Source organism: Heteronotia binoei, chromosome 21, assembly GCF_032191835.1.
Source record: "Heteronotia binoei isolate CCM8104 ecotype False Entrance Well chromosome 21, APGP_CSIRO_Hbin_v1, whole genome shotgun sequence".
Classification (NCBI taxonomy): domain Eukaryota; kingdom Metazoa; phylum Chordata; class Lepidosauria; order Squamata; family Gekkonidae; genus Heteronotia; species Heteronotia binoei.
In genome coordinates this window covers 64,011,809-64,036,206 of record NC_083243.1, presented here as the reverse complement: position 1 = coordinate 64,036,206, position 24,398 = coordinate 64,011,809, and the positions used below count along the sequence as shown (strand labels likewise).

Here is a 24,398-nt window from a genome sequence, read left to right as displayed (position 1 = left end):
AAAACTGCTCGCCAGAGAACTACAACTAAACAAGATTTAAACTCAAAGGACTTGATGGTGTCCCACACCAACCTAGAGGAGCCTGTCCTATAATCGATAATCCACGCTACACCTCACTCCCCCTTGAAAACCCCAGCCTATATACTGCCGTCACCAGTTTACCCTGTGACAGAAACAAAGTAAGCAAAACAGTACCCCACAAGCACGTCAGGTCAAAGTGTAGCCTATGGGCGGAGCAGCGATGGGCTACATTTTCTAACACTAGAACACACCCACAACAACATGAAACTTTGTTCCCAGGTAGATTTAGCAGTAAACTGAACAAGAATGTTCAATTGAAGCCTGCTCTGGGATGCATACATACTGCCCGTCACCCTCCTCAACAAATACTAACCCAAATTACATAAACCCAACCACACAATAAGATGAGGCAAGTCATAGCATGGTAAGCATACTGGAAAGTGCGCTTGGCTAAACAAGAAGTAGCTTAAATCCAAAGCATCTGGTTTACAACCAGACCATGTTCACCAGAACCTTCCTGAGCCAAAACCTTAGCCACCCCTCCCCGCCAACATAATCAAAAACAAAACAAACCATTTGCCATGCTTAGTATCAGTGACAGAAAAGCACCCACACAATAGCATATCAGTACCGCAAGGAAACAGTGAAAGACCCCACCCAAACGAATGCACCAAAAAGCAGGCCTAAACCCCCGTTCCTTTTGCCTCATGGTTCAGCAAGCAAATCTCAGATAAAACAAACTAAAATCTGCCCCCCTGAACCCAGACGAGCTACCTAAAAGCAATCACTATGAATACACCCATCTCTGTGGCAAAAGAGCGGGAAGACTTCTAGGTAGCGGTGAAACGCCTATCGAGCCTGGTGATAGCTGGTTGCTCACTAAATGAATCTAAGTTCAACTCTAGCCCCACCACCGTGAACACACACCACACCCTGCCTCCACTAGAAGATAGACAATAAAGGAACAGCTCTATTGTTACCGGATACAACCGAAATTAGAGGACAAAACTAAGACCCTCCCATGTAGGCCTTCAAGCAGCCACCAAACAAAATCGCGTCAAAGCGACACCACCCTAAATCCCAAACCAAGCCCAAACTCCCTACAACAAATCAAGCCACTTTAAATAAACTTAAGGGAGACATTGCTAAAACTAGTAATAAGACAAACCGCCTCTGCCGCACTCCCATATATCATACCAGACCAACCAATGACAGTTAACAGCCTAAAAAAGAACTATAAACCAACTCGAGCCCCCTTACCAAAACTACTGTTACTCCAACACAGGCATGCACACCAGATCGCTTTAAAGCTGCAAAAGGAACTCAGCTAACCATGCTCCACCTGTTTACCAAAAACACTGCCTTTAGCTAACCAAGTATTAAAAGTCACACCTGCCCAGTGAATCTTTTAAACGGCCGCGGTACCCTAACTGTGCAAAGGTAGCGTAATCACTTGTCTCCTAATTAGAGACTGGTATGAATGGTCACCTGAGAGCAACCCTGTCTCCTATAGCTAATCAATGAAACTGATCTCATAGTAAAAAAGCTAGCATAACACCACAAGAAGAGAAGACCCTATGGAGCTTTAAACACCACCACTAATAATAAACCAAGCCGTCTATTAAGACCACACCACAAATAATAGTGACACTTTTAAGCTGGGGCGACTACAGAATAAAACACAACTTCTATGATTCAGAATTAACTCATTCTAGACAGACATTTCAAACATACCCACCACAGACGCAGTTCCAAACCAAGTTACTCTAGGGATAACAGCGCTATCCCCTTCAAGAGTCCTTATCGCCAAGTGGGGCTTACAACCTCAATGTTGGATCGGGTCACCCAAGTGGGGCAGCCCCTACTAAAGGTTCGTTTGTTCAACGACTAATGCCCTACGTGATCTGAGTTCAGACCAGAGCAATCCAGGTCGGTTTCTATCTGTGCCCCTTCTTCTTCAGTACGAAAGGACCAAGAAGAAAGCGCCCATACCACCAGCACGCACTCTCCCATAACACTGAACACAAAACTAAAGTAAACGGCCCAAAAATGGCCCTAAACCAGGGCCAAGCTGGGGTGGCAGAGCCAGGCCAAATTGCATGAGACCTAAGCCCTCACCCGCAGAAGTTCAAATCTTCTCCCCAACCATGCAACCTATCTGTTAAACCCTGCCGCACTAATAATCCCAGTGCTACTAGCCATTGCATTCCTTACCCTATTAGAACGCAAACTACTCGGATATGCACAACACCAAAAAGGCCCAAACATTGTTGGCCCCTGCAGCATCATCCAACCAGTAGCAGATGGACTAAAACTCTTTACTAAAGAACCTTTATGTCCAACTTTTTCCTCCCCACTACTGTTCATCCTAACCCCCACTCTAGCCCTACTACTCACCCTCACTATATGAGCCCCCATAACTATGCCAAAACCACTAATAGATATCAACCTTAGCCTACTACTAATTCTAGCTCTCTCCAGTCTGATAGTCTACTCAATTCTATGGTCAGGCTGAGCCTCCAACTCAAGATACGCCCTAATCGGGGCCCTACGGGCAATTGCACAGACTATCTCCTACGAAGTAACACTAGGAATCATTCTACTATCAACAGTCATGCTGTCTGGAGGATTTACCATACAAACCATACTAACCACACAAGAACCCACTTGACTACTAACCTGCACCTGACCACTAACAATGATACATCTCAACAATCTCATACATCTCATATCACTAATATGATACATCTCAACAGTCGCTGAAACCAACCGAGCCCCATTTGAGCTCACCGAAGGTGAGTCAGAACTGGTATCAGGGTTTAATGCAGAATACGCAGCCGGCCCATTTGCCCCCCTAGTCGGAATAAAGAGGCAGACACAGAATATTGGGAAACGGGCCACTTTATTTAATTAACACAATTAACACGGCAAGGGCAACCTACGGTGGGACAAGCCCTGGGGTCTTCCTCAGACCCCGCCAAGTCCCACAAAGGGCGAGTCACCCTGCCCCCAGCACGAGCCATAAGATTCTGGCTAATGCCAGGCCGGCCAGGCCAAACCCTCCTCAAAACTTCTGCCCCGATACCCAGAAGGAGGCGAATCTAGGAGGAGGCATGAATACGATCCGCATTATACAGCATTGAGCCATAAAGCCCATCTGCCGCTCCTGCGTATTGACTGCACGAACAGGTGCAGTTGCCTTGGTGCTCACCTGCAAGGTATAACCCCCTTGCACCTTCTGCCAAGTGACCAAAATTAAAACCCCCACCCTATTACCTAATATCCACACCACTATCGGTAGTACAAGGTAGGCGAAAAAACACCCCACCACAGGCCAATCAGGTGAGATGAAAAATTCCTACCTGGCCCCTAATAAGACGACCGGTTAAACCTGTACTACACAGGGTGGGTGGGTGGGCCGAGAGCGGCAACAAGCCTGAACTGGGAGGGCGGGGTCGAGGCTACAAATAGCCCCGACGCTCCGCCCGCCTGCACTCCCGGATGGACGGGAAGCTCATAGGCAGCCTCCCCTCCTTCCAGGGAGGCAAAAGGTGGCCCCTTGGCGCACAGCTGCTTTGCGGCACGGCCTGGGCGGGGCTGAATTGCCCCCCTAGTCGGAATAAAGAGGCAGACACAGAATATTGGGAAACGGGCCACTTTATTTAATTAACACAATTAACACGGCAAGGGCAACCTACGGTGGGACAAGCCCTGGGGTCTTCCTCAGACCCCGCCAAGTCCCACGAAGGGCGAGTCACCCTGCCCCCAGCACGAGCCATAAGATTCTGGCTAATGCCAGGCCGGCCAGGCCAAACCCTCCTCAAAACTTCTGCCCCGATACCCAGAAGGAGGCGAATCTAGGAGGAGGCATGAATACGATCCGCATTATACAGCATTGAGCTGTAAAGCCCATCTGCCGCTCCTGTGTATCGACTGCACGAACAGGTGCAGTTGCCTTGGTGCTCACCTGCAAGGTATAACCCCCTTGCACCTTCTGCCACCGCCAATGCCAAGCCTCTGCTTAGGCAATGGCTCCCCACCGAGCAGCCAAGGCCGCCTGAGCCCTTGCCGAATGTCGCCAACGAAAGCCCGATTACCCACATCGGCAGATGAATCACATCTGGCCAGCACTGCACCCCCATACCCTTCCTACCTGGGGAAAGAAGGAAGGTACCCAGACCTTCCAAGGCCACCACAGGGCCAGATACGCCTTCCGTCAGGCCCGCTCGACCCTGCCGGGACCCGAGCATCCAGCCAGACCAGTATAATAGGCGCAGGTTAGTCGGACTCCAGGCCACCCCCCATGATGGCCTGGAGCTCCACCACCAACTTAGCTGCAAGAAAAAAAGGGGGGGAGCTGCCCCTCCAACCCCGATCATTCCCCAAGGGGAATGCAAACAGAGGAAGGTACCCAGACCATCCACCGAGGCCACTACAGGGCCAGGTAAGCCTACCGCCTGGCCCGCTCGACCCCCCAGGCCCAAGCAGACAGCCAGACTCTACCGCTAAAGTGGCGGCCAGATGAGTCAGACTCCAGGCCACCCCCACACGATGGCCCAGAGCTCCACCACCGGTTTCAGACAAAAAAGGGGGGGAGGCTGTTCCTCCCACCCCGATCATTCCAACCAAGGTGAATGCGACAAGGAAGGTGCCCAGACGGACCCCAAGGCCACCACAGGGCCAGATAACACTTCCGTCCAGCCCGCACGACCCAACCAGGCCCGAGCAGCCAGCCAGACCCCCGATAATTGCAGCCCGAGGGGCGGACACTGGCCACCCCCGCGCTATAGCCCAGAGCTCAGCTACCGCTTTCACTAGCAGCGGGAGCCGCGGCCCGCTCATCCCATAGGCACCCTTGTGTTCCGCCACAGCCCGCACACTCGGCACCGAGACTGCCGCTGGCGATCTTCTGCATAATAGGCCGCCCCAAAATCATACGGACCGCGTACAAATCAGCCTCCTTTGGTGGGACACCCACCTTTGATGGTCAGACCTGGAAAGCCCACTGGTGCAGCGGGGACGCGGCCCCCATTTGGCAAAATGGTAGCCGACCTTACACCAAGTCCCTCCCCGCTTAACCCAGGCTAGACGCCTGAAATGACTTAATGGGGGGGGTGACTCTGTACACTCCCCCCACGAACCCATAGCGTTGACATTTACAACGTCAGCCACTGCCCCCGCTCGGGGACAAATAAGCAACAAGCACCCCAAACCACTGATCCGGTGGATCGCCATACCTGCAGCCCAACTCTTCCAAAATTTGACGCCGCCATATGGCGCACCGGCCTACCAATCGATCCGGGCAGCCAAAACGACCTCTGCCTGACTGATGCTGAAACAGAAGTCAGTGTGCCTGCAGAAATCGAGCCGTCTCCTGGCCTGAGCCGTCTCCAGCAAGCCCGGTCAAACCTCCTAGTATATACTGTGAGGGGGGCTTGCCATGCGCATCCCGCGCACCCAGCTCGCACAACCGCCCTTTTAACCACTTAGGACGCTACATCCCCAACTGGATTGAAACGCTAATCGTCTTGCTAAGAATCTAAGGCGGCCAACTGCATCAGATAGGCCCCACCTTTGGGACCCATACAATTCTGATGTGCACAGAACGCCATACGAACCACCGCAACCTCGGTCCGACTATCCCAAAAGTGCATATGTCTACCCGTCCTACATAATCGAGTGACAAGCTCGGCACTTTCCGTGTACCTGGGGACAAGGTAACACAATTGCCCTACCGCAATCGCCTGACGATCTATAATGACTCCCAGAATTGGTTCCAGCAGAAAATCTGCCTCCGCCACCTGCGGAATGCTCGTCTCTGCGCTAGACAATATGTCCATCGCCAGTTACTATCCCGCAGTATGCTTATCCTGAAAAAACAACACAATTTACCGAGACACCGCAGTGGAAAACCATTACCGCATTCCTTACTGGCATGTACTTAGATATCAATGACCTAACAATGGGTGCTACCGGCCAATTGACACAACCAACCGTACGCCTTATTAGCCATACGCACCCCCCGGATCCCTACTACCACAACAATAGGAAAACGCAAACTGCTGGGTTCCCACAAATCCCCAGTACTGCTAATGCCGGTGCTACTGACCAGCACTCCGGTGCCGCCGGCAAAGAAACCGAACGACCCCGCCGCTCCAGAGGATATAAAAAGGACGCTTCACTTTATACACTCGCGCCAAACGGAATGACCCACACCAACTGCAAAAAGGTGACGCAACCTCAAGTCACTGCGCCAACTAGCTGTTACACGCCCCATGATGGGAGGGGGACCGGAGGGACTGTACGGCGCTGAAAGACGCCACAACCAACTCTCCCCGAGGCCACCATTCTAACGGCGAAATTGGGCTCCCCACAAGCTTAAGGAACCAACACCGCACTCCATGCACTCTAGCATACCGGCTGCAAGTCTAAACCGCTTTTACTATCATTCATTAACCGCAAAAATGACCTGATCAGGTCCTACAGTAGGCCAGAGGCTGTGAACCTGTCAAGGTGCCAAAAACCCTGGAAAAGGTATGTCTACACGGACCCTCTATAATAGGGTACGCCGTAAAACGAACCTGGGACCCTGCACATCCAGCTGCACAGCCATTGAGAAACCGACCCCAGAAGAAAGCGGGACGGTTAGCGAAGAAGAAAGCATAAGCCAGGTGAAAGGCCAGCAGCATCACCCATCTCCGGTCGCAAGGAACAGCCAGCCTGGCAACGGCACCGTTTCCTTGAGTGGGCAGGGGACCACATCCACTGACCCTAGTGCACCCCGGCTGGCCGTTCCCCCAGAACCACGGAGAGGTATACGCTGCCTGCCACTTCAATATGGACTCTGTCTTCCTTAGAGGTCTCCCATTCTAAGCAATGACCCTGACGAGCCCTGCATGGCAACCTCAATACTAACCATAGACGACCCGTCCATCCACTGGGACTGACAGGACTAAGCCAGCCAGGACCAACCGGCTCAGGGGAACATCGTCACGGCTGGGGAAGCCCGGCCCTACCCAATGCAGTTCCCCCAGCAAAACTTCCCACAGACCATAAGAGAAGCCACGTTGGATCAGGCCGACGGCCCACCCAGTCCATCACTCTGCGTCACATAAGAACATAAGAGAAGCCAGCTGGATCAGGCCAAAGGCCCATCCGCTCTGTATCACGAAAGAACATAAGAAAAGCCATGCTGCTTCGGCAAATGGCTCATCCACTCTGTGTCACAGAAGAATACAAGAGAAGCCATGTTGGATCAGGCCAAAGGCCCATCCAGTCCAGCACTCTGTGCCACAGAAGAACACAAGAGAAGGCATGCATGACCAGGACAACGGCCCATCCAGTCCAACACTCAGTGTCACAGAAGAACACAAGAGAAGCCATGCCGGATCAGGCTAATGTCCCATCCACTCTGTGTCACAGAACATAAAAGAAACCATGTTGGATCGGCAAATGGCCCATCCATGTCATAGAAGAACACAAAAGAAGCCGTGTTGGATCAGGCAAATGGCCCCATCCCGTCCCTCACTCAGTGTCAGGGAAGGCCACAAGAGAAGCCATGCCGGACCAGGTCAATGGCCCGTCCAGTCCAACACTCCATGTCACAGAAAAACAAACGAAAAGCCATGCTGGATCAGGCCAATGGCCCATCCACTCTGTGTCACAAAAGAACATAAAAGAAGCCCTGTTGGATTGGCGAATGGCCCTTCCACTCTGTGTCATAGCAGAACACAAGAGAAGCCATGTTGGATCAGGCCAATGGCCCGTCCAGTCCATCACACCGTGTTGCAAAAGAACACAAGGGGAGCCATGCAGGACCAGGCCAACGGCCCATCCCGACTAACACTCTGCGTCACAGAAGAACATAGGAGAAGCCCTGTAGGATCAGGCCAATGGCCCATCAAGTCCAACACTCTGTGTCACATAAGAACCTAAGAAATGCCCTGTTGGATCAGGCCAGTGGCCCATCCCGTCAGACACTCTGTGCACAGAAGAACATAAGAGAAGCCATGTTGGATCAGGCCAGCGGCCCATCCAGACCAACACTCTGTGTCACATAAGAACACAAGAGAAGCCATGCTGGATCAGGCCAACGGCCCATCCAGTCCAACACTCTACGCCACACAATGGCCACGAATTGCAAACAAACACCTAGCCTGTGGCTAACCGCCACCAATGGACCTGTTTCATATCTACGTCATGACCCCGGTGGCCAGGAAGCTCAGCCTGGCAATGGCGCCCAGGAGGGTATAGCCCCTTCCCCCAATAAACCCCTCATTTTTCAAAATTATACACTTTCCTGAACGGGGTGGGGTGGGGACCTTCCTCAACGAGACGCGGCCCAAGCCGCGGCTACTTGCCTGCGTCGATGGGGGGGGAGAGCGGGTAAAAACCTCGCTCGACCCCCCCTGCATGCCGGCCGCCGCTTGGCTCCCGCACGCTCATTCAGGGCCCCCGGCCTTCAGGCTGAACGCCTCACAGTCCTCTCCCCCGGGAGCTCGCAAACCCGACCTGGCCGCAGCCGCCGCAGAGCCGGCCAGCCCGGCGCGGCCCTCCTCTGCTCTCGGCTCCCGCACGCTCATTCAGAGGCCCCCGGCCCTCAGGCCGGATGCCTCACAGTCTGCTCCCCCGGGAGCTCGCGAAGCCGACCACGCCGCAGCCGCCGCAGAGCCAGCCAGCCCGACGCGGCCCTCCTCCGCTCTCGGCTCCCGCATGCTCATTCAGAGGTCCCCGGCCCTCAGGCCGGACGCCTCACAGTCTGCTCCCCCAGGAGCTCGCGAAGCCGACCACGCCGGAGCCGCCGCAGAGCCGTCCGGCCCGGCGTGGCCCTCCTCCGCTCTCGGCTCCCGCACGCTCCTTCAGAAGCCCCCGGCCTTCCGGCCGAACGCCTAACAGCCTGCTCCCCCGGGAGCTTGCGGACCCGACCTTGCCGCAGCCGCCGCAGAGCCGGCCAGCCCAACGTGGCCCTCCTCCGCTCTTGGCCCAGACGCCAGGAAACATCCGCCCTGGCCGAGAGCGGCAACGAGCCTGAACTGGGAGGGCGGGGTCGAGGCTACAAATAGCCCCGACGCTCCGCCCACCTGCACTCCCGGATGGACGGGAAGCTCATAGGCAGCCTCCTCTCCTTCCTGGGAGGCGAAAGGCGGCCCCTTGGAGCGCAGCCGCTTTGCGGTGCGGCCTGGGCGGGGCCGAATTGCACTGTTCTTTCTAGCAGAGTACTCCAATATTCTAATAATAAACACATTATCATGCATCCTATTTATCTCCCCAAACCCGCTACAAACCCCAAACCTATTCACCCTAAACGTCATACTAAAAACAATCCTACTCACCCTGGGCTTCCTCTGAGCGCGGGCCTCCTACCCACGATTCCAATATGACCAGCTAATACACCTCCTGTGAAAAACCTTCCTCCCACTTACCCTAGCTGCATGCCTATTATACATCTCCACTCCAATCTCCCTAGCAGGACTTCCCCCCCTAAACTAACCAAGGAAGTTTGCCCGAACAATTCAAGGACTACTTTGATAGAGTACACAACAGAGGTTTAAATCCTCTCACTTCCTAGGCGAACAGGCTACGAACCCGTACTACAAAATCCAAAACTTTGCATACTACCAAAATTATACAACCCCTTGTAAAGTCAGCTAAAAAAGCTTTCGGGCCCATACCCCGACAATGTTGGTACCCACTCCTTCCTGTACTAATGAGCCCCCTAATCTGAACAGCCCTAATCACCAGTCTTACAACAAGCACTATCATCATCATAACAAGCCACCACTGACTCCTTGCCTGACTTAGTCTAGAACTTAACACTCTAAGCATCCTACCAATCATTATACGCTCAAATCACCCATGAACAACCGAAGCAGCAACAAAATACTTTGTCATCCAAACTACTGCAGCCGCATTAATCCTACTCACAAGCACAATACACGCCTGACAAACAGGTTGCTGAACCATTATACAATCCTCCTCACCCCTTGCCACCACCACTGTCACCGTAGCTATTATAATAAAACTCACCATCACTCCAGCACACCTATGATACCCAGAAATCCTCCAAGGCACCACCATAACTACAGCACTAATCATCTCAACATGACAAAAAATTGCCCCATTAACCTACTATACCTATTAGCCAACCACCTATCAACAAGCACTATACTACTACTAGGCCTCCTATCCGCCCTCCTGGGTGGCTGAACTGGACTAAACCAAACCCAGACACAAAAAAATTATAGCCTTCTCATCCATCTCCCACATAGGATGATTAATCACAGCCCTATGCCTCAACTCCAGCCTAGCAACACTAACCATAATCACCTACATAGCCATGACAACAACAATGTTCCTCTCCATAGCCCCATCCTCATCCAAAACACTACTTGACCTAGGAACCTCATGAACCCATTCACCAATCCTCCTGACAACCACAATATTAGCCCTACTCTCTCGCAGGCCTCCCCCCACTAACTGGATTCATACCAAAACTACTAATCCTAAAAGAACTAGTAACAATAAAACTACTACTTATCAGCACAATCCTGGCACTTACAAGCCTCCCAAATCTAGCCTTCTACACCCACATAGCCTACCTAACAACTCTAACAATCCCACCAAACACAACAAACTCAGAGTACAAATGACGATTCAAAACCTCAATATCACCGCTTACTCCAATAACGACCCTACTAACAACACTAGCCCTACCAATAACCTCCCTACTGTATCTTTCCACTTAGAAGTTTAGGTTAACCCCACTAAACTCGGAGCCTTCAAAGCCCCAAATAGATCAACCACACATCTAACTTCTGAAGGCCTGTAAAACTTTATTATACATCTCCTGAATGCAACTCAAACACTTTAATTAAGCTAAAGCCTCACCAGACTGACAGGCCTCAATCCTGTAACACCTTAGTTAACAACTGAACGCTTAAACCAGCGGGCCTCAGCCTATTCTTCTCCCGTCTAAAAGAATGGGAGAAGCCCCGGCACCTTCTTCTGGTGCTGCGACAAATTTGCATTTTGCTGCCTTCAGGGCCTGATAGTAAGAGTCTCTCTCTGTCTGCGGGGCTACAACCCGCCACCTAGCCTCGGCCACACTACCTGTGATCCTGATTCGTTGATTCTTCTCAATTAACCACAAAGACATCGGCACCCTATACCTGCTATTCGGTGCATGAGCTGGCATGGTAGGCACCACCCTAAGCCTTTTAATCCGCGCCGAACTAAGCCAGCCCGGCGCACTAATGGGGGACGATCAAATCTACAATGTTGTTGTAACAGCCAATGCATTTGTTATAATCCTCTTTATAGTAATACCCATTATAATCGGGGGCTTTGGGAACTGACTTGTCCCATTAATACTAGGCGCCCTTGACATGGCCTTTCCTTGAATAAATAACATAAGCTTTTGACTTCTTCCTCCCTCCCTCCTACTTCTATTGGCCTCCGCAGGAGTAGAAGCTGGTGCAGGCACTGGCTGAACTGTCTACCCCCCTCTTGTCGCTAACTAGGCACATGCAGGCGCATCAGTGAACCTAGTTATCTTCTCCCTACACCTTGCCAGCATGTCTTCAATTCTAGGGGCTCTTGATTTTATTACCACTTGCATTAATATAAAACCTCCAGCTCTCTCACAATACAATACGCTGCTATTTGTCTGGTCAGTTTTAATTACTGCCGTCCTACTACTACTAGCTTTACCCGTACTTGCAGCCGGAATCACCATACTTCTAACAGATTGAAACTTAAATACTACCTTCTTGACCCCACAGGGGGAGGTGATCCAGTATTACACCAACACCTATTTTGATTCTTTGGTCACCCAGAGGTGTACATTCTCATTCTTCCTGGGTTCGGAATAGTATCACACATTATTACCTACTACGCAGGCAAAAAAGAACCCTTCGGCTACATGGGGATAGCTTGAGCCATGGTCTCCATCAGCTTCCTAGGCTTTATTGTCTGGGCCCACCACATATTCACTGTTGGCATAGATGTAGACACACGCGCATATTTTACATCAGCTACAATAATTATTGCTATTCCAACTGGTGTAAAAGTCTTTAGTTGACTCGCAACCCTCCACGGAGGCATAATTAAATGAGATGCCCCGCTTCTTTATTTTCTTATTTACTGTTGGAGGCCTAACCAGCATAATTCTTGCTAATTCCTCACTAGACATTGTCCTATTATGTAGTTGCCCACTTCCACTACGTACTGCCAATAGGCGCTGTCTTTGCAATTATAGGCGGATTCGTCCACTGATTTCCACTATTCACAGGCTTTACTTTACACCCAACATGAACAGAAGCCCACTTCGGACTTATATTTATCAGAGTCAATGTAACCTTTTTTCCACAACACTTCCTAGGACTAGCGGGCATACCACGGTGATACTCAGACTATCCTGATGCCTATATCCTATGAAACACTATCTCCTCAATTGGCTCCCTAATCTCTATAGCCGGGGCTATTGTTATGACATTTATTATCTGAGAAGCCTTCACCGCTAAATGCACCCCCTTAATAACAGCTCCAATACATACAAACTCAGAATGGCTTCATTATTGCCTACCCCCATATTACACCCACAAAGAACACATACTCATCTACACCTCAACAAGAGATGAGGGACTTGAACCCCCTCCTCCTAGTTTCAAAATAGTAACACTACACCTACATGCTTATCTCTTTGGGTCACTAGTTAAACAAACACATAGCACTGTCAGTGCTAAATTATAGGTAAAATCCTTTGAGTCTCCATGGCACACCAGGCCCAACTAGGGTTTCAAGATGCAACTTCCCCAGTTATAGAAGAACTCTTACACCTCCATGACCACGCCATAACAGTCATCTTCCTAATCAGCGCATTCATTCTATACATCATTACCTTGATAATTACTACCACCTTAACCCACACCAGAACAATAGACGCCCAACTAGTAGAAACAGTATGAGCAATGGTGGGTGGAAAGCATGGGTGCCCATTGTATTTTTCTTCACAATGGGCCTTATTCCTAGTACCTATATAAAAAAGCTAGTCTTACCTAAAGCCCATGATGTCACAGCCCAAAACGGATGCTTTGTCAGCGGGCTACCATTATTGTGACAAAACAAAAATCCCTCCTTGTCCCCCCGAACTGCCATATAAGCAGCCACAGCGGAAACTGGGCACAACTCCATCTCAAAGCAGGCACCCAGATCCAGCACGGTACCTTTTTTGACGCTGGTCAGTCTTAGAGCGACGGACAGTAATGACCACCTTACCGCCAGCTAACCTCAGGTCCCGTAGCAACAAAGCTTTACCAGAAACATCGTTTCTGGACCCTGCCACTAGCTCACTGACTCTAAGTGCCCCAAAAAAGGCTACTAAGGACACAGCATGAAACAAAGTGGCCTCAAAATATGAAGTGCACAGCATGCCCCAAACCCCCTTCAGGCCCCTAAGAATCAGAGGGGAAATAGGTTTTCACGTGTCCGGCCTAGGTCCAGCCTCTCTGGCCCATCCCTCCAGCATCTTTCAAAGACAAAAATCAGCTGTTTCTTCCTTATAACCCAGTGCCTTGCTAGCAAAAGCCAATGCAGACATGCACCCCCTAATGGATCGCATTGCCAGTCCCTTACCTCGTAGAGAAACATAGTAGAGGAGCAACTGCTCCACCGGGAGGGGCCAAACAATGCAATACCCTATCTCAGCCCTAAAGTCCTCAAACCGCTGCATAGCATGTTCGTAAGACTTCCTGGTGCTAGGCGCAATGGCTAGGCCTATCGCTCTGCATGCTTTGGCTCTCCAATCGGCCATAGCTCCTGGGGTACTGGCACTGGCTCTCGATCAGCATCTGGGGCCAGCTGACAAAACCTCTCCATCTGTTTACGAGAGAGAGTGTCAGCCACCCCCTTATTCACCCCAGGCACGTGCTTGGCTAAAAAAAATATGTTAAGCCACAGACAATGCAGAGTGAAGACCCTCACCAACCTCATAACCCGCTGGGATTTGGATGAAAGGGAATTAATGATGTGGACTACCGCCATGTTATTGCACCAAAAATGAACTGTGTGATTGGCCATGTAGTTCACCCACAGCCAAACTGCAACCAGAATCGGAAAGAACTTGAGAAATGTAAGGCCTCGGTTCACACCCGCCTGGATCCAGGAGTCTGGCCAACTATTTGTGCACCAGTGTCCACAGAAATAAACTCCAAAACCTAAAGACCCAGCAGCATCAGACATGACCTGGAGCTCAGCTTCAAGCCTCATGTGATCTCTCCAAAAGGAGATCCCATTAAAAGACTCTAAAAATTCTTGCCAAACCCTCAAATCTTCCCTCATGCTGCTGCTAACCCGTGTTCTATGTTGAGGCAAGCGTAAGCCTGCCATAGCTTCACATAGCCTATGAAGAAAAGTTCACCCTGGGGCAACCACTTTGCAAGCAAAGTTGAGATGCCCGACCAGTTGCTGTAACTCAATCAAAGTGACCTTCCGTTTAAGAAGAAAGGAATGAATCCTATTCCTTAAATCTACAATTTTTTGTAAAGGTATTCTGGACATTTGTGCCAGGGTGTTGATCTCAATCCCCAAAAAGATAAGTTTTGGGGCCAGACCCTCCATTTTTTGCTGAGCCAATGGAACCCCAATTTCTGCAGCCAGCTCAATAAAGCCAGATAACAGCTGTACACAACACCCAGTCCCCGCAGGACCTACAAAGAGGTAATCATCCAAATAATGAACAACATCCTGCAAACCCACTTTGTCGCGAACAACCCATTCCAAGAATGTGCTGAAACACTCAAAAGCTGCACACGATACTGTCAAGTCTGCTGTAGTTTAGAACTGTATCTTTGGTTCAGGAAAAAGATCCTGGGTAACAGCCATACTGTATGCTGATGCTGCTAGCTTGATCTCTCCTTCCTTCCCCCCTCCCTTCCTTTGTTATGTAGCACTGCTTTGAAATGGGAATATGGGAACAAGATAGTAAAGCCTTCTCAGGAGAACACAGGTGGGAGTGGTGCCAGGGAGACGGCCAAGGCCGACCAGGCCTGAGAACGAAATAGTAACAGCAATGTGTGAATGTGCCCTGCATAGAGTACCCCCCCCTCAAGAATCCTTTTGATGTATACCTTAAATGCTTGCTTTGACCATGTACTTGCCAGTCTTTCAATTTACCTCCATAGTCTAACAACATGTTACAATAAACTAGAAACTTTTATCAAAAAGGTCTCGTTATTGAAACATCAGACTTGACATTTTGAAAGACTCCCTTTTGGGAGTTCAGCCTTTCTGGCAACTTGAAAAGCCCGATGGCCGACCAGATTCCGGACAACGGAGAACACCCACCCGATACGGGACTGGAGGGAGCTGCTACCCCTTGGCACGTCTTAGACCCGAGGAGGGCAGTGGAGTCTCCCCCGAGTTCCAACTGGTGTTATCGCCCCGGCAGTATCAAACGAGAACCTCGACCACCATCATGGATCAGGCCCCACTCCGCCGGGAAGCCATCCTGAACCGCCACATCAGGCTGTTCCAGGTGGCTGGAATGGAAGCCGCAAACTCGGGCTATGAGGAGACGGACGAGGTGGACAGCATCATCGTCGTCCAGGTAAGGGAGGACGAGGGCGACGGGGCCAGGTGCAAGGGAGCCGTGAGTGGGAACCTGAAGCCCAAGGACCAGTACGAGGAGGACTATCAGATGTTCCGTTTGATGGTCCATAGAGAAATTGACGGAGCAATCGGGGGTCTGCGGGACGAAGTCCGGGACCTGACGGTTCAACTGGGGAGAGCCCTGGGGGGATCGACATCCCGGAGACCAGTGGCGGCCCAAGCAGGGACTCGGGGCCGCCCGAGCCAACCTGCACCGACCCCAGCGAGAGCCAGCGCCGCACCAGCACCGGCTCCCCCACCCCCAGCCCCTCTAGCCATGCCACAAAACGTGGGAAGGGAGCTGGATGCCACCTTCGATGGAGACCCGGAGGAGGTGAACTACTTCGGGATCCAGGCAAACAGCTACATGCATTACTGGGGTCACTCCTTCCCTGACGAGTTCAGCTGAGTCGACTACCTGGGTTCGAAGCTGAGAGGGGCGGCCAAGAGGTGGTACGTGAGCCTGTGCGAGGCCGGGAGCCCAATCCTGGATGATGTGCACACCTTCCTACAAGCCCTGCTGACCCAATACGAGGACCCGCTGCAGGAGTCCCGGGCGCTGGCGGCCCTGCAAGACATGCAACAGGGGGCCCGGCCCATACGCGAGTACGCGGCCGACTTTCAAGCCAACGTTGCACGAGTCCGGGGGTGGAACGAGGTGATGAAGATCGAGCAGTTCACCAATGGACTGAACGCAAGTATCCTGGATTGGGCCCTCACCCAAGCCCGACCGGCCAGGTTGGTGGGGTGGATCCAGCTGGCGGGGGAAGTAGAAAATAACCTCAAACGAGTAGCCATGCTATGTCAACACCAGTCGGGGAAGGCCCAGGCGAGAGGAAGGCCCATGAAAGCTGAGCCGCCCAAAGGGAAGAAACCAACCGCGGCGGTGCCGGTTGGTCCCTGCCGATGCTTCAGGTGCAGGGACCCGAACCACCTGGCTTCCAACTGCCCACACCCCCCGCCGCTGCGGGCCCTACCAGCGCCCCCCAAGCTGGTCACCCCCCACCCCGAAGAAGACCCCCAGCCGCCCTAAGGATGCGGCGAAGAGCAGCGCAGTGGCGGTGCAAGAAGAGCTGCAGGAGGAAGAGGTGCTCCTATCTGCAGAGCTGGCCGACCTCGCCTGGGTGGAGGAGCCGGCGGGAAATGGACCCGACCTGCTGCTCTGAAGGGTGCCCACCAGCAGGTCGATCGAGACGAGGCGCCGCTGACGGTGAGAGTGATGGGGAGGTTGTATTTTGTGACTGTAAAACTGCTGAACCCCAAGTTACGGAGGTTCTTACAAATACGAGCCCTCATAGACTCGGGGTGTAACAGAGAACTGATCTCCCCCAAAGTGGTGGAGGCTTTGGGACTAGAAAGCTCGCAGCTGCCCCACCCCATGCTGTTTGAGCAAATGGATGGATCCGTGATGTGCGGAGAGCCCTGCACACGCGAGACGCAACCCTACCCCATGGGGATCGAGGAGCATTGGGACCAGGAATTCTTTGTGATTGCCCCTTCGTGCTCGTACCCGGTGGTACTGGGGGTGGGGTGGCTAGAGAAGCATGAACCTCTGATCCGGTGGAGGGCGCAGACCATCAGGTTCCTGGACCCCGGGTGCAAAGGACACTTGTGGAATACGGCATGGGGGCCCAGGGCTCCCGTCGCTAGGGAGAGAGCGTGTGTGTCCGTGGAGGAGGTCCACCCAATCCCAAAGGTCTACCGCGACCTGATGGAGGTGTTTAGTGAGAAGGAAGCCAACCAATTACCCCCACACACACACACCGAAACACGGACTGTGCCATAGAACTGATCCCGGGGGAAACCTTGCCCAGAGCCAAACTGTACCAGATGGGGTGGGCAGAGAAAAAGGAACTTCGCAAATTTCTAGATCAGAACTTGGCGAGGGGGTTTATACGACCCGCCACGGCCCCCCACGCCGCCCCTGTACTTTTCCGGAAGAAGAAGGATGGCTCGCTTAGACTTTGCACAGATTTTCGCGGGATTAACGCGATCTCCATGTTGAACGCTTACCCCATCCCCCTCATCCAGGACCTATTGAGCACGGTGGCGGGGGGGGGGGGAGAATTTTCACCAAACTAGACTTGTGGGATGCCTACTTCTGAGTGCGCATCAAAGAGGGGGATGAGTGGAAAACAGCGTTCAATACCCCGATGGGACAGTTTGAATACTTGGTGATGCCTTTTGGGTTGCAAGGGGCCCCGGGGGTGTTCATGAACTTTATCAATGATGTGTTGAGAAAGTATTTGTACAAGGGGGTATTGGTGTACCTGGATGACATCATTATTTACTCGCAGGACGAGCAATCTTATGTAAAATTGGTGAGGGAGGTGCTCAGCACATTGCTGAAGCACCAACTGTATGCTAAACTGTCTAAATGCGAGTTCCACCGGACGGAACTGGATTATCTGGGGTTTCGGGTTTCCGAACGGGGGTTGGCGATGGACCCGGCAAAGGTCCAAGCCGTGCTAGAGTGGGCTCCCCCGAGGACACGTAGACAGCTCCAATCGTTCCTCGGTTTCGCAAATTTCTACAGGCAATTCATAGAGGGGTTCGCCCAAATCGCCCTCCCCCTGACTGACCTGCTAAAAACCAAAGGCAGGGGTCCAGAGGCCAAACGGCCGGGGGCCGGGCTAAACTGGATGCCCGAGTGTCAGAGAGCATTCGAGCATCTGAAGCGCCTGTTCACAAGCGAGCCCGTCCTAAGCCACCCGGACGAGCAAAGGGCCTTCGTGGTTCAATGCGATGCTTCCGATGTTGCCGTAGGAGCCATTCTCATGCAGAGGGATGGGGAGAGGAAACTGCGCCCCTGCACCTACATCTCCAGAAAGTTCTCAGACGAACAGCACAATTGGTCAGTCTGGGACAAAGAGGCATTCGCTGTCATGTTTGCTCTGAAAACCTGGAGATCTTGGCTAGAGGGGGCCAAAGTGCCATTCAAAGTGTGGACCGACCACAAAAACCTGGAGGCGCTGACGGGGAAACGCAAACTGAGTGAAAAGCAAATTAGGTGGGCAGGGTTCTTCTCCAAATTCGATTTCACCCTGAGACACATCCCCGGGACGAAAAATTTCTTGGCAGACGCACTCTCGCGACTCCCGCAGCATGAGAGCCAGAAGGAGGAGGTGGTGGACTTGCTAATCTTGCCGTCCCAAGTGGTGGTCATGGTCACCACCCGCTCCCAAAAGAAAAAAGAGCTGGAGGGGATCAGCCGGGAATGTATCTCCCTGGAAACCGAGAGGGAGGGGGGTGATCGACCCGAGGGAGTGCAGAGGGGAAAAGACGGACTTTGGTACAAAGGGGATAAGCTGTACATTCCAGAGAGCCTGAGGAGTGAGGTGTTGCAATTCTGTCACTGCTCAAAACTAGCAGGACATTTTGGCTATGTAAAATTTGCACTTGATAAACCGTTAATTCTGGTGGCCCTCGCTCCGGAAGGACGTCTCGGGCTTTGTCACAAGCTGCTTGGTGTGCATCATGGCCAAACGGAGGGGGGGGGAATCCCCCAGACTCTTACAACCACTTGAAACTGCCAAACGACCCTGGGCTGTGGTATCCATGGACTTTATAGTGGAACTGCCCCCCTCCCGAGGGAAAACAGTGATACTGGTGGTCATAGACACTTTTTCCAAACAAGCCCACTTCATCCCCTGCCCCCAACTACCCACAGCAAAGAAACTGGCGGCCCTCTTTTTCGATCACGTGATAAAACTACACTCGTTCCCGGACAAGGTCATTAGCGACCGCGGGCCGCAGTTCGTTGCCACCTTCTGGCAGGAGTTCTGTAAATTGGTGGGAATGGAGCAGGGACTGAGTTCAGCCTACCACCCCCAGACCGACGGCCAGACAGAGAGGGTTAATGGGGTGCTGGAGCAATACCTAAGGTGCTTTGTGAACCAGCACCAATTGGACTGGGTGGACTTGCTCTCTTTTGCTGAGTACTGCTATAACAACAGTATGCAGAGCTCCACCAAGGCTTCCCCTTTCTCTACGGTGTTCGGTTATGAAGGGAAGCCGATCCCTCTGCTGCCAGGGGGAAGCAACCAAGAAAACCCCTCAGCATTTGAGCAATGGTGGCAAGGGCCGAGTAACAGCTGGCCGACCATCAAGGAAAACCTCGAGGCGGCTAAAGAAACTTACAAAAAGCAATATGACAAATCTCATGCCCCGACGGGGGAGTTCAAAGTGGGGGACTCTGTTTTCCTGTCAACCAAGAATCTGCCCCTCACCCAACCCTCTAGGAAACTAGCCTACAAATTCCTGGGGCCCTTCCGAATTAAATGGGTGATCAACCCAGTAACTGTGGAATTAGACCTGCCACCCGCCCTGGGTAAAATCCACCCTGTGTTTCATTGCAGCTTGCTTCGTCTGGACCCCGGGCCGTCCAGTTGGCACCCGCCCACTGTGGGGGGCCTCACCCTGCTGTTGATCGACCACTGCCTCACTAGTCAAGAAGCCCGGGAGCATGACCCGACCCAGTCTCTTCCGCAACCCCAAGCAATGGAAGGGGCTTGGGGGGGGCAGTATGTCAAGTCTGCTGTAGTTTAGAACTGTATCTTTGGTTCAGGAAAAGGATCCTGGGTAAAAGCTATACTGTATGCTGATGCTGCTAGCTTGATCTCTCCTTCTTTCCCCCCTCCCTTCCTTTGTTATGTAGCAGTGCTTTGAAATGGGAATATGGGAACAAGATAGTAAAGCCTTCTCAGGAGAACACAGGTGGGAGTGGTGCCAGGGAGACGGCCAAGGCCGACCAGGCCTGAGAACGAAATAGTAACAGCAATGTGTGAATGTGCCCTGCATAGAGTACCCCTCCCTCAAGAATCCTTTTGATGTATACCTTAAATGCTTGCTTTGACCATGTACTTGCCAGTCTTTCAATTTACCTCCATAGTCTAACAACATGTTACAATAAACTAGAAACTTTTATCAAAAAGGTCTCGTTATTGAAACATCAGACTTGACAGATACAGAGCAGCCCATTGGCAATGCTCTGTCCATGTAAAATCGATCCCCCCCCGCCAAAAAAAAATCCCAGGAGCTCAAAATCAGTCGGAGGAACAGGTAAGTGACAAAATGCAGATTTAATATCGCATTTTGCCAACTCAGCCCCTACACCGCAGCGTCAGACCATGGCTATGGCCTGATTGAAGCTGGTGTACCTAACAGAGCGTAAATGCTCAGGAATCCCATCATTAACAGACTTCCCTTTGGGGAAGGATAGATGGTGAATCAAACGAAATTCCCCAGATGCCTTTTTAGGCACCACACCCAAGGGGGGAACCCTAAGGTTAGGCACAGGGGGATTATAAAATGGGCCCAGAATCCTGCCCTCAGCCAACTCCTTGGCAATTTTATCCTTGACTACCTGCTCTAAACCTTTAACAGAACTAAGATTCTTAGACATAAAAGAAACCCGGGGCCCCTGAAAAGGAATCCTAAATCTGAACTTAAAACTTTTAGCAGGTAAACGCTATCAACCTTTCACAGTTACCTGGACAGCCAATGTTCAAGAGGTCCCACCTTTATCGGACTGGGCCCCTTTTCCAACCTGATAGGAACTCCCTCCCCCCCCCCCCGACAAGCTTTTCTGCTACACACTCCCTGAGAACCGATCTCCCAACAAAGCAGGCAGGGTTGAACCGCCTGCCTTGCAGAACTGCAGGAAGAGGCTGCCAAAACTGAAGAGTTTGCCGTTGACCTGGCCACCAAATGACCGCTATCAGAGCAATTGCCCAAATTTGGCCGCGCAGGTGACATGACTTGTAGCCACAGCTGCTGGTGAATGTGATCCCACTGAAGGGAAGGGTACAATGCAGCCCTCATCCTAAATTCCTCATCATATTGAATCCAGGCAGGCCCACTAAACATTGTGTACCCCTTATAAATAATGTCCATGTATTGGATAAGCGCAGCAGCCCTCCAAGGCTGAGCATGTGCAATCACTCCAGCATAGATTAAAAACCCAGGCAGCCAATTAGCCCAAGTCCGGTCCACTTTGAGCTTCTTTAATTTTTCTTTCTCCTTGTCATCCAGGTCCTCCTTATCCTTCTTCTCCAACTCCCGGAACAGGAGGGAGAAGATATCAACATACTCACTCTTCAGGATCTTATCTTTTGTTGCAAGCAACAAATGATCGCCCAAAGGTAATGCTACGTCCCCAAAAGGTAAGACGGAAAAAGGGACCGCCCTTTAAGGAGAAGGGGAGCCCCAACCCCCCATAAACAAGCCTTCAGGACCCTGCTGCCCCAAGCTCGGCCAAACTCCACAAGGGCCACACTGTCCAGTCGGCCAGGACCAATTTGGCTGCGAGCCCATACCTGTGGGGGGAGAAAACCCAGAACTCACAGCAAGAATGCCAGACCCAGCAGGCGTGACATGACCCCAAGGACCTCAAGGCCAAGCCAGTCCAGCATAGGCCTATGAAAAGTCCCCAGCCTTACCAACAGATCCAATAGGTGCCAGCGTTGACCCAGGTCCAGTGATGATGACACTGATCCCCCATCGGGACAGCTGAGACCCATGGCACTGCCAGCAATGAATGCACCAGACCTGCCCTCAAGAATAGACAACCTGGTTAACATATTTGCCTTGAGTGTCCTCATAGAAGCCTTTTCCAATCCCATCCTCTCTAATGGAGGAATACCAGATGCCTCCTCCAGCGCCGACAGCCTTTGCATTATGCTAGCATTAACTCCCTCCTCGCCTTCATAATTGGAAGAAGATAAAGGCGGTGGAGGCCTCTTTGGCAGAGCCTTAAGGGCCTTTGGCGCGGGCTGCTTGCCCTTGGATTTACCAGACCCCTTTCTTCCTGATATCTTAGCAATGCTCAGGGCCAATACAGCCTACAAAGAACACCCAAGTGGCCCTGTACGAAGGCACCCCCAAAGCCGCCCCTCACTACTCAATAGCTGCCCCTGGAAGCTGTAAAAAATGCCTGCCTATGCAAAGCTGTCGCCAGCTAGAGCAGACCCACAAAATGGCATCCCCTCAAACTCCTCCTAAAATGGCTGCCTTCCCTTGAAGAAGTAAGGGAACCAAATATGGCCACCGCCTCATACAACAAGAAGGAAGAAAATATGGCTGACTCTGTTAAAATAATACCCTCCCCCAACCCCACCAGGGAATCCAAATGACCACAAAAAAGCCCTTTTTCCCTGCAAAAGGAAGGGAAGGAAGGCACAAAAAAACCCCTTGCCACCCAATTATGGTGAAAAAGAAAAAAAGGGGGGGGATAGAAGAACAATACACTGGCTGTCAATGAAGCTCCCTGTCTTTCCAGCGAAGCCCAAAGCCCCAGCAGACAGCCACAGCCAACCGCACGAGCCCGACTCTCCTTTCCTGCTTATCAGCAACCCGATCGCTGATAAGCAATGTGACACTGCAACTGACTGGAGGGAGGGGGTGGGGGGGACCTCAACGATGATCAAGGAACCCCCGAGCCATCCCGGAGCTCCCGCCCAGACCGATCATCATCTGAGCACTGAACCAGGGAGCGGAGGTCTGGCCATTGCAATGGCCAAGCCCCGCCCTCTCAAATGGGCTGCAGATCCTCCCTTCCCTTCTAGGGAGGCAAACCTTGCTCCAGCAGCCTAGCAGCGCTGCTGCATGCTGCTAGCAATTAATTCTTCCGATTTCCCACTATCTGCCCCGGGACTACAGCAAGGATTGTCATTTTCAAGCAGCAAACAGAATCCGCTAAAACACAGTTTCCGTTTGCTGTGCAAAAACGCCAATCCTTGCTGCAGCCTGGGGCAGATAGTGGGAAATTGGAAGAAAGCCACACTGAGAAGACGAATGTGAGAGCGGCGTAAGGTGAGTGAGAAATCATCATAGTCTCTTTCATGCAATCAGGGACTTAGCTAATGGTAGAGACCTACCTGTACATAACAGAGCCTACCTGTGTGTTACTTTGCTTGCATATCACTTAGTTCATATCTCAGACTTTTCATGGTATTTAAAAACTGAGAATTCATAAACAGAACAGAAAGGCTTGCTGGGGTCCTCAAAACATAGAAATTAAATTAAAGATGATAAACCCCAAATCCCCATGTTCTTCACAATGTGAAAGTTATTGGAGCTCAAAATCACAATCAAAGGGCACTTGATTGGCATATATCTACTGCAGACCTTTCCAATGAATTCACTGAGGCCAGTGTAGGGCTTGCTTCCACAAGCAAAATCCCCACCCCCTGCCCAAGGCTTCATTGGATCATCTGCAGGGCCGGATTAACAATTAGGCAAATGAGGCACTTGCCTATGGGCCCCCATGCCTTTGGGGCCCCAGGGCCAGCTTCTCCCCACCCCAGTTTCCCCTCCCCCCCCCGCGGCTAGTTTGCTCTTCCTCCATTGGCCCCTTCCCCTCAGCTTGCCTGCCTCTCCTCCTCCCCATCACTTACCCCTTCATCCGCCTGCCCCCTCCCTCCCCCTCGCTTCCCTCATCGCTGCTTCACTGTTCGCTGTTCATCCGCTTCCCTCTTCACCTGACCCCTCCCCCTTATTTCCTTCTTTGTCCGCCTGCCCCACCTCCTCCCCATCTGCCGACCCAGCCCCAAAGAAACCCATCTCTGGAGCGAGAAAACTGTTTCTGCGCTTGCTGGGCTTGCAAGACACTTTTGGCTGAGTCAGGTGGGGAGGAAAGGGAAGCCCTTTCAAAACTCCAACCGGGTTCTGGTTGAGTGGTGGGCAGCAGGCACAGGACACTCCCCACCCACTGCAGAAGTAGAAATCCGAAT

The 24,398-nt window shown here is 51.9% G+C and overlaps 1 pseudogene; it reads left to right on the top strand.

Moving 5' to 3' along the window:
* The first annotated feature begins 9,113 nt into the window (after window positions 1–9,113).
* Window positions 9,114–16,699, top strand: LOC132589582 (cytochrome c oxidase subunit 1-like; annotated as a pseudogene).
* Window positions 16,700–24,398: the final 7,699 nt, after the last annotated feature.